Genomic DNA, 13,131 nt, shown 5'->3' on the forward strand with positions numbered 1-13,131 from the left:
AAGATTTGAGAGGATTTCAGTCTTTTGTTTATGTTTTCAGGTACTTAAAACTGTTTTGTTGGCGATGATTCAAAGTATTTGGGAAGAAAAAAAGGAGCGAGGTTGGGCTCTTCCGTGCGTCACTTCAGTTGTCTTTTGAATGTAAATAGTCAACACGTCCGGTCAAAGAGCATACTTTCACGCTGTGTTGGGCGCTTGGAAATACCTTGGCGTAAATTAACTAGGTGTTGCACTTCACATTATTTGCCGTCGCAGAAACTTGCTTCTGGTGTTACTGGGTCGACTTAGACACCCACCACCGTTACTGCTGTTGCTTCTCTCTCCTCCTCCTCCGTCTGCTACAGTTGAACCTGTATTGGCGACCACCTCTTGACAACGACCACCTGCTCATGACCACCTCGAAGAAACCTCAACAAGGTTCATTCCTATTCCCCTTTCCATAACGACCGCCTAAACGACCACTACAAAAAAAGGTCCATTTTTGGTTGGTCCCTTTGGTGATCGTTATGGAAAGGTTCAACTGTACACCTACAACCACCATCACCATCACCGCCTCTGTGCTGCTGTCGTTATTATTATGACTAATTTACCCAACACTGCTGTTGTCAACATTGTTCAAATAGGACAAAAGAATAAATAAACCGATGATTTGAGAGAGAGAGAGAGAGAGAGAGAGAGAGAGAGAGAGAGAGAGAGAGAGAGAGAGAGAGAGAGAGAAAGAGAGAGAGAGAGAGAGGGAGGGGGGGGGGGGGGGGGGGGTAAGGGGAGTATTTCTGTTCTTGTTCGTGTTTCAACTGTGGCATTTTAATGGTACCCATAACAGACACACACACACGCACACACGCACGCACACGCACACACACACACACACACTCACACACACACAGATACACACACACACACACACACATACACATACACACACACACACACACACACACATCCACACACACATAGATACACACACACACATTTTACGAGCACATTCCGCAGAAGACTGGCACATGATAAATCCTGGGATTCTACTGAAGATTTCAGGTAGGTTATGCATCAAACCATTCTCAAAGTTTACAGACTTTTAAGCGGATCAAACGAGGATTTTCTTTCACCAGGTAATGGTTCGGGGCGAGCTTTCCTCGCTGTATTCCTCAGGCAATAACTATGAAATCTGGCCATTATACTACTGTTGGATATTGGCATTTTATGACCTCTAATAATAGACCGAAGCTTTCCATAACCGCAGGAAAATAAGCGTAAATGGAATTTGGGGGTTTATGCAGGTTGATCGCTGCTGTTCTGCTCTCCGACTCAAATTAAGTTTGCTATACGGTTTCTTCCAAAGACAGAGAGACAGCAATTTCTGTCGAAATCGATGCAGCCGCTTTGAGCCGTTCGACTTCACACACACACACACAAACACACACACACACACACACACACACACACACACACACACACACACACACACACACACACACACACACAGAGAGAGAAATAAAGACAACTACATTGCTTGCTGTGTGATACCAGGTTTACACGAGTTTTTGTTTTTATGTTGAAATGAGAGCGAAAGAGAGAAACACTCATATAAAACCGGCATCACACAGTAAGCCATGTAGTACTCTGTTATTCCTTCATTTGTAGCCTACTTTCTTCCTCCAAATTGAACACGTGTCTTCTCTTACCTTTCTTCCAAAGTGAAACTCTCTTACTTCAATAGCGAAATTGAGTGCAACAAGTCGCCAAAATAGTAAATATAAGTCACGTGTAAGTTCTCATTCCTACGGAGGAAACAACAGGCTGAAATTTGACCCGGCCTATTTACATGACATAAACACGTGTGATAATATGGTTGAGTATTGGCATGGGTGGCTAATAAAGTTTCCACATTATTATATGCATTTAGAGTTACTTTGTTTCTAAAAAAAATTAAAAAGATTATAGATTCTGTTCCGAGGTTTAAATATCTGGTAGAGACAAAAGTTTGCTAATACATTTGTTTTTTTGAACCATCACGAGTTTCTAAAGCACATGAAAGGTGCTGAAGAGACACGAGGAAAGCGCCCTCAACCGTTTCGTGAAACAATTCATGACGGAATTAGTCAGAATTTGACATGTTAGCCAGATCATTTGTCTGATTATTATGTCTAATCCTAAAAGTCTATCCTGCAATGTGAATTTTGTGCCTCGAAATTCACGATTGATTTCAATGTATTTTTTGTATGCTTCCTCCTCAGCTTTAAAAAGTCATATGCTTCTCAAATCAAACGTCATACACACAAGGTCCATTGAACTTAGTAAAATCGTTCAACTAAAGTCCATGGATCAAGGTGAAATCTATCAACAAAACAAACAAGCTATTTCGGTCGTTTGTAATGCGTTTTACGCTGTTGTTGTTGTTGTTTTTTGTGTGCGGGTCATAGATCTGAAGATGATAGTCGTTTATTTGTCTTCGCCCCCACAACCCAGCAAGACACATCGTTCGGTGGCCATTTCGATTCTAGCCCTCTACCTCTTTTCCATGTAGGTGGTAGGTGGGTTTTTGCACCGGCATCTTTATTCGTTTCACGCTTCAGTGAAATTGAAACATTCTTTTCATTCCGGAAGTTATTTATTACTATTGACAAATGACTCTCAGTGTTGTTATAGTCATCATTCTTGCTTGAAAGAGAGAAGAGCGTTGTTTTCATGTTGAAACTATTTGATTTGTTTGTTTGTTTGTTTGCTTAACGCCCAGCCGACCACGAAGGGCCATATCAGGGCGGTGCTGCTTTGACATATTACGTGCGCCACACACAAGACAGAAGTCGCAGCACAGGCTTCATGTCTCACCCAGTCACATTATTCTGACACCGAACCAACCAGTCCTAGCACTAAACCCATGATGCCAGACGCCAGGCGGAGCAGCCACTAGATTGCCAATTTTAAAGTCTTAGGTATGACCCGGCCGGGGTTCGAACCCACGACCTCCCGGTCACGGGGCGGACGCCTTACCACTTGGCCAACCGTGCCGGTAAACTACTTGATATTTTCCATGTTGGTTACAAAAGTGATCAGGCCAACATAAAATTAATGTTAGTTGCCGATGACAGGGCAAAAACCAAATAGGGCCGGTAGGTTGGTAAGAAATAATTTTTATTTGTAATTTTTTTCTTTTGTACTTTGAATTTTGTTTTATTTTTAACATAATTTTTTTGCGGTTGTTTTGGCGGTGGATTTTATTGTTTGTTTTGTTTTTCACTTTATCCTGGCACATATGGCCTAAACCCGTGCAAGCTGTGTTCCCTGGATATCGGAGATCTAGAAGAGTAGCTTTCCTTGTCAAGTTTGCGTAACTGAGTTTTTTTCATTTTTAATTTCTTTTGGAGGGTAAAAAAAAAAAGAAAAAAAAAAGTTTGTGTTCGGAGGAAAACAATAGGGTCTGAAAATTTGAACTTTGTTCTTTTTGGCTTCATCATGATGACAATGAGCAGGATCAGGTGTATATGGTGTGACAGGGGAGGCTACCGCTCCTTTCACAGCAGACTCTGCACCCGAGTTGTTGGCCTTTAAAAGTCAACACCGGTGTATTGTAGAATTCTGTTTGTGATAGGGTCTGGTGGTTTCCGATTGTCTGTATGTTCATGGAAACCTTCGGGTTTGCATAACAGTTTTTATAGGGCTAAGAAATTAGCCCTAATATTTTCAATCCTGTTTGATTGCACTTCGCTTCCCGAGGTGATCGTAGTGTTTCGGCACTCGGTTACAATGGTATAGTGTGGTGGTAGTGATGATAATGTAATATTGGTGGCTAAAGTTACGAAAAAAATACTGAGCATATTTTTCCGCATGTGATCTTGTGCCAGCGGAACGACAGCACTTTCGCAGCTCCACATGTATAAAACTTACCGGTTTTTTTTTTAATGTTTTTTGTACAGGACTGCGTAATCATCTAGACTTCTTGGCATGATATAAACTATATGAGTATAGTTTTGACGAGTAGAAACACATATTGCTATTTCATATGTTACGTGGATTTCCATTGGTCAATTGGGAAAAACTGAGCTCAGTGCAAAAGTGATATCGACGACCTCTTTATTGCTTCCCCACTTCAAAAACAAAAACACCTAAATTTAAAAACTAAAATATATATATGAAAACCTAATGATCCCAGAATTTAGTTGAGCAAGTGACTAAAGACTTTTTGAAAGAAAAGACATTTTGAAATACTGAAAAATACAAGAAAAGAGTGAACAAAAAGAAATGATATAATCAGAGGGAGGGATATGGAACAGCCAAAACTGAGACAAATATTTTTGTAATTTCTTTACAGTAAATACAAAATGTCCAGAGAATTAGCAATATATCTAACACTGACTGACTGTGTGATGATATCTTCTGCTATTGGTCTGTTTCGACAGTGATATCAAAATCGCGACCTCCGGTCTCGATTTTGATATCACTGTCTCAACAGACCATAGCAGAAGATATCATCACACAGTCAGTCAATATTGGGTATTCTGTTGGCGGGCAGTGAGACATTTAAGCCCGTTATGGCCCATAAAACCAAAAAATAAAGTTAAAAGGAAGCAATTATTTAAACATTTTGAAAGAGGATAGCGGAAACAGGAATGTATGCATAAAATCAACTTAAAACTCACCTTTTTTGCTTTAAAGTGACACTGTTACAGCCTAAATGTATCGGACCATTTTGATTTAAACTCTTGACATGTCTGTGACAGACAAATCCATAAACCGTCCACATTTGGAACTTTAAAAGCATTATCAAGATTGAAAAGGACATGTTTTGAACATTATGGAGCCATATTTTTCTGGGAGTGTCAAGGCGTAGTTAAAATAGGATAGAGATGATGAAGCTAATTCTAAATTCGCTTGCAAAGCAAAACTGACTTCAGGGTGGGATTGATACAAGAAATGGTCAAAAAGATGAGATGATATGTGTGGAAGGAGACACTCAAAGGTATATGGCTATCATTTTCAAAAGAGTCAAGCTGACACATTACAACAATCTCTGCCAATACTATAATTATTAGAAAAGAAAACCATCACCAAACGCTTGCACTGAATATATACGAAATACAGTGAACTTGTGTCCTGCCGATTAAACATACATGACTGCACTCTAGCTGTATACTACATAAAACCAAATCCGCGCTCAACACAGATAGAGAGAGAGGGAGAGAGAGAGAGAGACAGAGAGACAGAGACAGAGAGAGAGAGAGAGAGAGAGAGAGAGAGAGAGAGAGAGAGAGAGAGAGAGAGAGAGAAAGAGAGAGAGAGAGGGTTCACCGAGAGAGAGAGAGAGAGAGAGAGAGAGAGAGAGAGAGAGAGAGAGAGAGAGAGAGAGAGAGAGAGAGAGAGAGAGAATTGAATTGAATTGAACTTTATTTAACAAGAATTAATATTTAAGGCTACGCCTTTTCTTGCAATCTGTCCTTGGGACGCATAGACACACAATTATATAATTAAAAAATTAAAAATTAAAAATTAAAAAAGTTAACCAACAAAAGGAGGTCGGAAAACTTCAGCACGTGATAATAAAGATGACGATGATGATGATGATGACGATGATGATGATAATAATGATGATGATGATGATGATGATGATGATGATGATGATGATGATGATGAAGATGAGGCATGAAGAGCATACATAATTATGTGATTATTCATAAAATCAAATGCATACTATGCAGGTAATTATAAATACAAGCTGGTAGCAATCGAACATGTAGCAATAGTAGAGAGAGAGAGAGAGAGAGAGAGAGAGAGAGAGAGAGAGAGAGAGAGAGAGAGAGACAGAGAGAGAGAGAGAGAGACAGAGACAGAGACAGAGACAGAGAGAGAGAGTTCACCGAGAGAGAGAGAGAGAGAGAGAGAGAGAGAGAAGAGAGAGACAGAGACAGAGACAGAGAGAGAGAGTTCACCGAGAGAGAGAGAGAGAGAGAGAGAAGAGAGAGAGAGAGAGAGAGAGACAGAGAGAGAGACAGAGAGAGAGACAGAGAGAGAGACAGAGAGAGAGAGTTCACCGAGAGAGAGAGAGAGAGAGAGAGAGAGAAGAGAGAGAGAGAGAGAGAGAGAGAGAGAGAGAGAGAGAGAGAGAGAGAGTCTAACATATCCCCACCCCCATCTACACACCCACACTGTGCGTCCTCCTACAGTTCACGGTTACAAGGGTTTAAAGGCCCGTGGCGAGGGGGTGGATGAGGGTCGGGGTGGGTGATGTGAGTATACGTCTTTTCCCAACTAACACATACATTCCGATGAACGTTGACGTTCCCATTCTTCTGCGGGATGGGTGCTTTTTGTAGACCTGAGTGAATATCTCGCCATCCGGGAGCTGTCGTGGCGTGAATTAAGGGACAAAGGTGGGGGTGATGACAATGTGTGTGTGTGTGTGTGTGTGTGTGTGTGAGTGTGTGTTAATGGGCGCGCGCACGTGTGTGTGTGTTTGTGTGTGTGTGTGTCAGTTTGTGTGTGTGTGTGTGTGTGTGTGTGTGTGTGTGTGTGTGAGTGTGTGTTAATGGGCGCGCGCACGTGTGTGTGTGTGTGCGTGCATGCGTTCGTGTGTGTGTGTGTGTGCGTGCGTGCGTGCATACATACGTGTGTGTGTGTGTGTGTATGTGTGTGTGACGGTGTGTGTGTGTTTGTGTGTGTGTGTGTGTGTGTGTGTGTGTGTATGTGTGTGTGTTTGTGTGTGTGTGACGGTGTGTGTGTGTTTGTGTGTGTGTGTGTGTGTGTGTGTATGTGTGTGTGTGTGTGTGTTTGTGTACAAACTTCCTGTTGTGCTTGTGGGATTGTTTCTTTTTATGAGCTGCGCGAGCAGCACCAGTCAGTGACACATTCAACATGTATACATGAGACAATGAAATTCACTTCGTAATAAAAATGTGATTCCTGCAGAGAAGTCTCAGGGTATCGCTAACTTCCGGGCGGGGGTGTAGCTCAGTCGGTAGCGCGCTGGATTTGTATCCAGTTGGCCGCTGTCAGCGTGAGTTCGTCCCCACGTTCGGCGAGAGATTTATTTCTCAGTCAACTCTGTGTGCAGACTCTCCTCGGTGTCCGAACACCCCCGTGTGTACACGCAAGCACAAGACCAAGTGCGCACGAAAAAGATCCTGTAATCCATGTCAGTGTTCGGCGGGTTATAGAAACACGAAAATACCCAGCATGCTTCCTCCGAAAACGGCGTATGGCTGCCTAAATGGCGGGGTAAAAAACGGTTATACACGTAAAATTCCACTCGTGCAAAAAACACGAGTGTACGTGGGAGTTTCAGCCCACGAACGCAGAAGAAGAAGAAGGAAGAAGAAGCTAACTTTCCAGGCTGCAACTTCCACAGCGCACTTTTATTGCGACTTCTTTCACAGAAAATAAGACCTTTTCCTTATCCTCTCACTGCGTATCCAGCCGGCGAAATGAAACCATTTATGCGATATTTAGTTGAAAAGGTGGAAGCAGGTATATTCTGGTTCGTGGGCGGCACACATCATCGTCAGTTCCAGTGCCTGATTTCTATAGGTTGAAGGACTTTCTGCGAAGTTAATGCCCAGCCAATGAAAACACTGGCCGAGAAACATTTGCAATAATTCTGTCACAGGTCCCAGATGTCAGAAGCAAAATGTCCAATGAGATTTTGAGTTGCACAGTTCGTCTTACCAAACATCCAATGAGATTTTGAGCTGCAAAGTTCGTCTTACAAAATAATAATAAGTAGCAGTCAGCAATAAGTGCACAGCCGCGTGTGTATAGTAGGGCATTTCTTAATACACTATAGCCGTATGATACCTGGCGATAGGTGCCACGACTGCTGGACCCTGTGACGTCAGTCTCCAAAATATACATCCAATGAGATTTTGATTTGCAAAAGTAGTCTGTGTCTCAGAACCGAGGTATGGTTGGATTTAATCCCACTTGACACCGGGTGTGTTAGGGCATTGGTGTGAGCTCTCCTGCCCAAGTTTATTGTGTGGTAGAGAGCAACTGCCACCCCCAGCCCGCAACCGACCACCTCGTGTCAAATTCCTTTGTTAAATCCCCAGCATTCCTAAAACTCGTGAAAAGTGTCACCGCTTTGTCGGGGCTATACATCAATACAGTGGAACCCCATTTTAAGACCTCCACAAATGTCTTACAATGGAGGTAAATGTAGTGAGGGTTTGAACCAAAAACCAACACCTGAGAAATTAAAGTCTTAAAACGACGATGAAAGTCTTAAATCGGGGATCGGGGGAGGGGGGAGGGGGGTGTCTTAAAAGGGGCTGCCTCTGTACCACACCATGGACATAATGGTCAGACAGGGAATGTCGACACTAATCCTTTGTAGTTTGTAAATGTCCTGTTTTACCGAGGAATCTCTGTCCCACTGGTTTAAAGGCACAGTCCTTCCCGCATAAACTCACCACCTCAGATCTGGGCAGGCTTTAACATTGGATAAATAATCCTTGCACAGGGGCGGATCCAGGTTTTTTTCGACCCCCCCCCCCCCCCCTCCCGCTCCCCTTAGTCTAAAAACAAAAAAATGAAGAAAGAAAAAAAGATTACAGATAAAAAAAATAAAGAAATAAATTTGAAAATAGAGAAAAAATAATGGCTCAGATTGCACCAGATTGCTCAATTTTCCTTGTTTTTATCCACATTTTTCTGGACCCCCCTTGGAGCTGGCCTTTGTCTTCTAAATGACGCTTTTGGAAGGTAGTTGTGTAATTTGTTGGCTCAGGTTGCACCAAATTGGTCACTTCCTTGTTTTGATCCAAATTTGTCTTCTTAAACTAATTTTTGGAAGGTGTATTAGGGGAAGTTTCTTAGCGCCCTCAACTAAACGCTTCGCGTCGTCGATCTGTCCCTAAACGAAATTTGGACCCCCCCCCCCCCCCCCTTAAAAATGATGTGATCAGCCCCTGCTGCGCTTCGACACATACCACAATTCGACAGCCTGGAAGCTCAGTTTCTGTGCGGTATGTTTTTTTTATGACAAATTTACTGAAAGCCAATTGTGTCGGTTAACTAAGAAATTAATTGATACAGAAAGTCACACCCTGCGCAAAAAACACCCAGTATGTTTCATTTGGTTATGTTTGAAAATGGTGGTTGGCCGGTTGTTGGATTTTAACGTCACTTCAACCTCTCTGGCTTTTTTGTTTCCTTTCTCAGTTTGCCTGGCTGTCTCCGTGTTTGAAAGTATTTACATTTAGGTCTCAGCAAAAACGAAAAAGGTTATGTGCAAGTGGCCCCGGGGGGGGGGGGGGGGGGGGGGGGATGGTCTTGCTATTGAACCTGATAAGATCTGGCAATGGTGAGCCGATTTGTTGACCGGCACGGTTGGCCTAGTGGTAAGGCGTCCGCCCCGTGATCGGGAGGTCGTGGGTTCGAGCCCCGGCCGGGTCATACCTAAGACTTTAAAATTGGCAATCTAGTGGCTGCTCCGCCTGGCGTCTGGCACTATGGGGTTAGTGCTAGGACTGGTTGGTCCGGTGTCAGAATAATGTGACTGGGTGAGACATGAAGCCTGTGCTGCGACTTCTGTCTTGTGTGTGGCGCACGTTATATGTCAAAGCAGCACCGCCCTGATATGGCCCTTCGTGGTCGGCTGGGCGTTAAGCAAACAAACAAACAAACAAAGCCGATTTGTTTACACGGGAAGGACTGTGCCTTTTAAAATCTTTAACATTTCCACCCCTTACCTGTTCGCAAACCTTCACCCAAATAAATGTATGTTAAATGTATGTTTATTGTAGATACGTGCCAATGTATATTTGTAAACTTGTCTTTATATACTAAAAAATTAAAAAAAAAAAAAAAATAATTCAAAAAAAAAACCCCACTTCCACCGCCTGTGTCGGATATATATCGATACCGCACAATGAAGAGAGAAATGAGACACGGGCGGAATGTTGACACTATCCTCTGAGTCTCTACTACCCACAGGATCACCGTCTCACCGGTTTGAAAGATGTCGCGGATTTTCCCCCTTGTGGCGCAACAGCACTGACACCGAACAGCATGGGGAGTTGTAATGTCTGTGCGTTGATCCCTCACCTGGTGATTTACCTGGTGGGTAATGGCAGGGGACAGCGGGGCATTGTCTCCCGTTGCCCGACAGGCAGCCATGCCGCGTCCCGTCGCTGCAACAACGTTGTGGTTGTCGTAAAAGGTGGGGGTAATGTCGCAATAAACTGCACGAAGCTTGTCTTCGGTGTCTATAAGTGAGGGACGGCCGACCGATACGGTATGTTTGAGCTGAGAAACAAGCCTATCGTTTGACGCATCTAGCTAAACTCCTCCTCACCGTGACGGATGAAGCAAAGGGAGTGGAGGGAAAATCAAAGCGTAGTATACCTATCCTAGGCGTGGGGAAAGTAATGCTACCGTCTCACTGGGAAAATGCTTTGAGACCGGATGCACATTTTCCTTGACAAAATGCGAATTTGCTTTTGCTTTGTGTTGATTTCCTGTACATGTATTTTATCTACCACAGAGGAAAGAGCTAAATCCACTTAGGTTTTCTTCACACACAAAAAACACCAAAAAAAGTTCACGTTCAACGGATACTCAGTATTTTGGTTTGAACGTTAGTTGATTCATTGATCAGTAATATTGTTCATTTTTTGCAAACCATGGAGTCTGTTATTCGAGATGCAACCTAGGAGTAGGCTACAATAAGTTCGACAATTGCGCTGTTATGGACAACATTTGTGAGTCGCGCAATGTATTCTTCATAATGTTCCAACATATATATCTCTCACGCAAGTGCAGAATTTTGTTGGTTCCTTTCAGTTGTTAACTTCTTATTATCTCGATACAAAAATAGAAATCGTTGCCCCGACCACGCTTAGAATTTACTTCACCAAACCTACTTTGATAAGTATAGATAAATAAACACAAATAAACTGAGCAAAAACATTATTGCACCCATTTTTGTACCCCAACTAAAACATTCATTCCCGTGTCATTTATTCAAACTTTATGTGCCATTAACTGCCCTTCACTTGGCTACCTGGCACACTTTTCGGATCAAAGATTTCTGTTTTAAGTATCACGTGACCGCCGCCGAAGTAAGGATACCCCCCCAAATCGACCTGACAATAACGTCAGGTATCAATAAAAAAGTCGACAAAAATTCAGAATAGGCGCAGCTTGGCAACTTTAACAGACGAGAAGAAAGTAAAATCTTTTATCTATCCAGAATAGGTAGTTTTGTTTTGCTATCTTGCGTATCTCTTGTGTTATGTCATTTCTACTGATGCAGGTGTGGAACGCATGAGCAGAAGAAAACGAGAGGATTTTGCGTCCATTTTGAGGGGTACTATGACAAAAAGCGCTTTATTTCAGCAAAGCCAAAATGGATTAATTCGAAACTTTCAGGAGCTGAAGTCTACATACGAGACTTACCCTGGGTGAAATTTTGGATCACTACATGTTTGTACTCAGATGTTGTGCACTCTTCCGGAAAATGTTTTTAAACCCGTCACAGGTTTGTGAATTTACATTCCAAAAATTCATTTGTTATATGAAGTCTTATATCGCGCGCGTATCTCCAGACTCGGACTCAAGGCGCAGGGATCTATTTATGCCGTGTGAGATGGAATTTTTTTTACACAATACATCACGCATTCACATCGACCAGGAGATCGCAGCCATTTCGGCGCATATCCTACTTTTCACGGCCTATTATTCCAAGTCACACGGGTATTTTGGTGGACATTTTTTTTACCTATGCCTATACAATTTTGCAAGGAAAGACCATTTTGTCAATCGTGGGATCTTTAACGTGCACACCCCAATGTAGTGTACACGAAGGGACCTCGGTTTTTCGTCTCATCCGAAAGACTAGCACTTGAACCCACCACCTAGGTTAGGAAAGGGGGGAGAAAATTGCTAACGCCCTGACCCAGGGTCGAACTCGCAACCTCTCGCTTGCGAGCGCAACCTCTCGCTTCCGAGCGCAAGTGCGTTACCACTCGGCCACCCATGACTTTGCATGTATACAGATCAATGGTTGTAACAAGAACTGCCAAAGTTTCATTTGAGTATGACCACTGACGGACATTTGCAAGCCATGTAAACACATGAAAAAAATGGAACGTTCAGGCTGTTTGCTATTGACAGCGATTATCGCTGAATGCCTCTCAAAACATGCTGCGGTCACGGATGACTGGACATGGCTGTCGCACTGCAATCCTCCAAAAATATTTGATCGTGTTTACAGGACTAGGAAACGTAAACTAGTTATTGTATTTATGTGAAAGTTTGGCAGTATTTGTAACATTTATTTGTCTGTACGCTTGCAAAGTCATGATTTTTTTTATGTAAACCTTCAAACTAATGAAACGTTTTAAAACATTTTCCGGAAGATTGCTTATCATCTTAAAAAATATCTGTAACGATGCGAAATTTTACCAGACGTATGTCTCGTATGTCGACTTAAGATCCTGAAAGTTTTGAAACAATCCATTGTGGCATTTCTGAAATATGGCGCTTTCTGTCACGGTACCCCTCAAAATGGACGCAAAAACTTCTCATTTTCTACTGCTCAAGCGCTCAACACCTGCATCAGTAAAACTGACAAAACACAAGAGATACGCAAGACAGCAAAACAAAACAACCTGTTCTGGATAGATACATGATTTGGCTTTCTTCTCGTTTGTAAACGTTGCCAAGTTGCGCCTATTCTGAATTTTTGTCGATTTTTTAATTGGTACCTGACGTTATTGTCAGGTCGATTTTGCGGGTTCCCTGACTTCGGCGGCGGTCACGTGATACCTACAACAGAAATCTTTGATCAAAAAAGTATGCCAGATAGCCCAGTAAAGGGCCTTTAATGGCATATAAAGTTTGAATGAAATGACATGGCGATGAATGTTTTAGTTGGGGTACGAAAATGGGTGCAATCATGTTTTTGCTCAGTTTATAAATAATGTTTTCGGACAGTATCTGTAACTGTTATTCTAACCGAGAGTTTACAGAGACGAGGTGACTTACATCAGGCTTTCAACTTCTACAAGTATAATAAACCACGCTAAGAAGTGGGCAAGCAACCGTTGACACGCGTTTTCTAATCAAGACAATTAGAAAGAGATGCTTGAATTATTCTTCCTTTTGGCAACGCACGAGTCTTCAAACAGCTAGATC

Source organism: Littorina saxatilis, linkage group LG6, assembly GCF_037325665.1.
Source record: "Littorina saxatilis isolate snail1 linkage group LG6, US_GU_Lsax_2.0, whole genome shotgun sequence".
NCBI lineage: Eukaryota > Metazoa > Mollusca > Gastropoda > Littorinimorpha > Littorinidae > Littorina > Littorina saxatilis.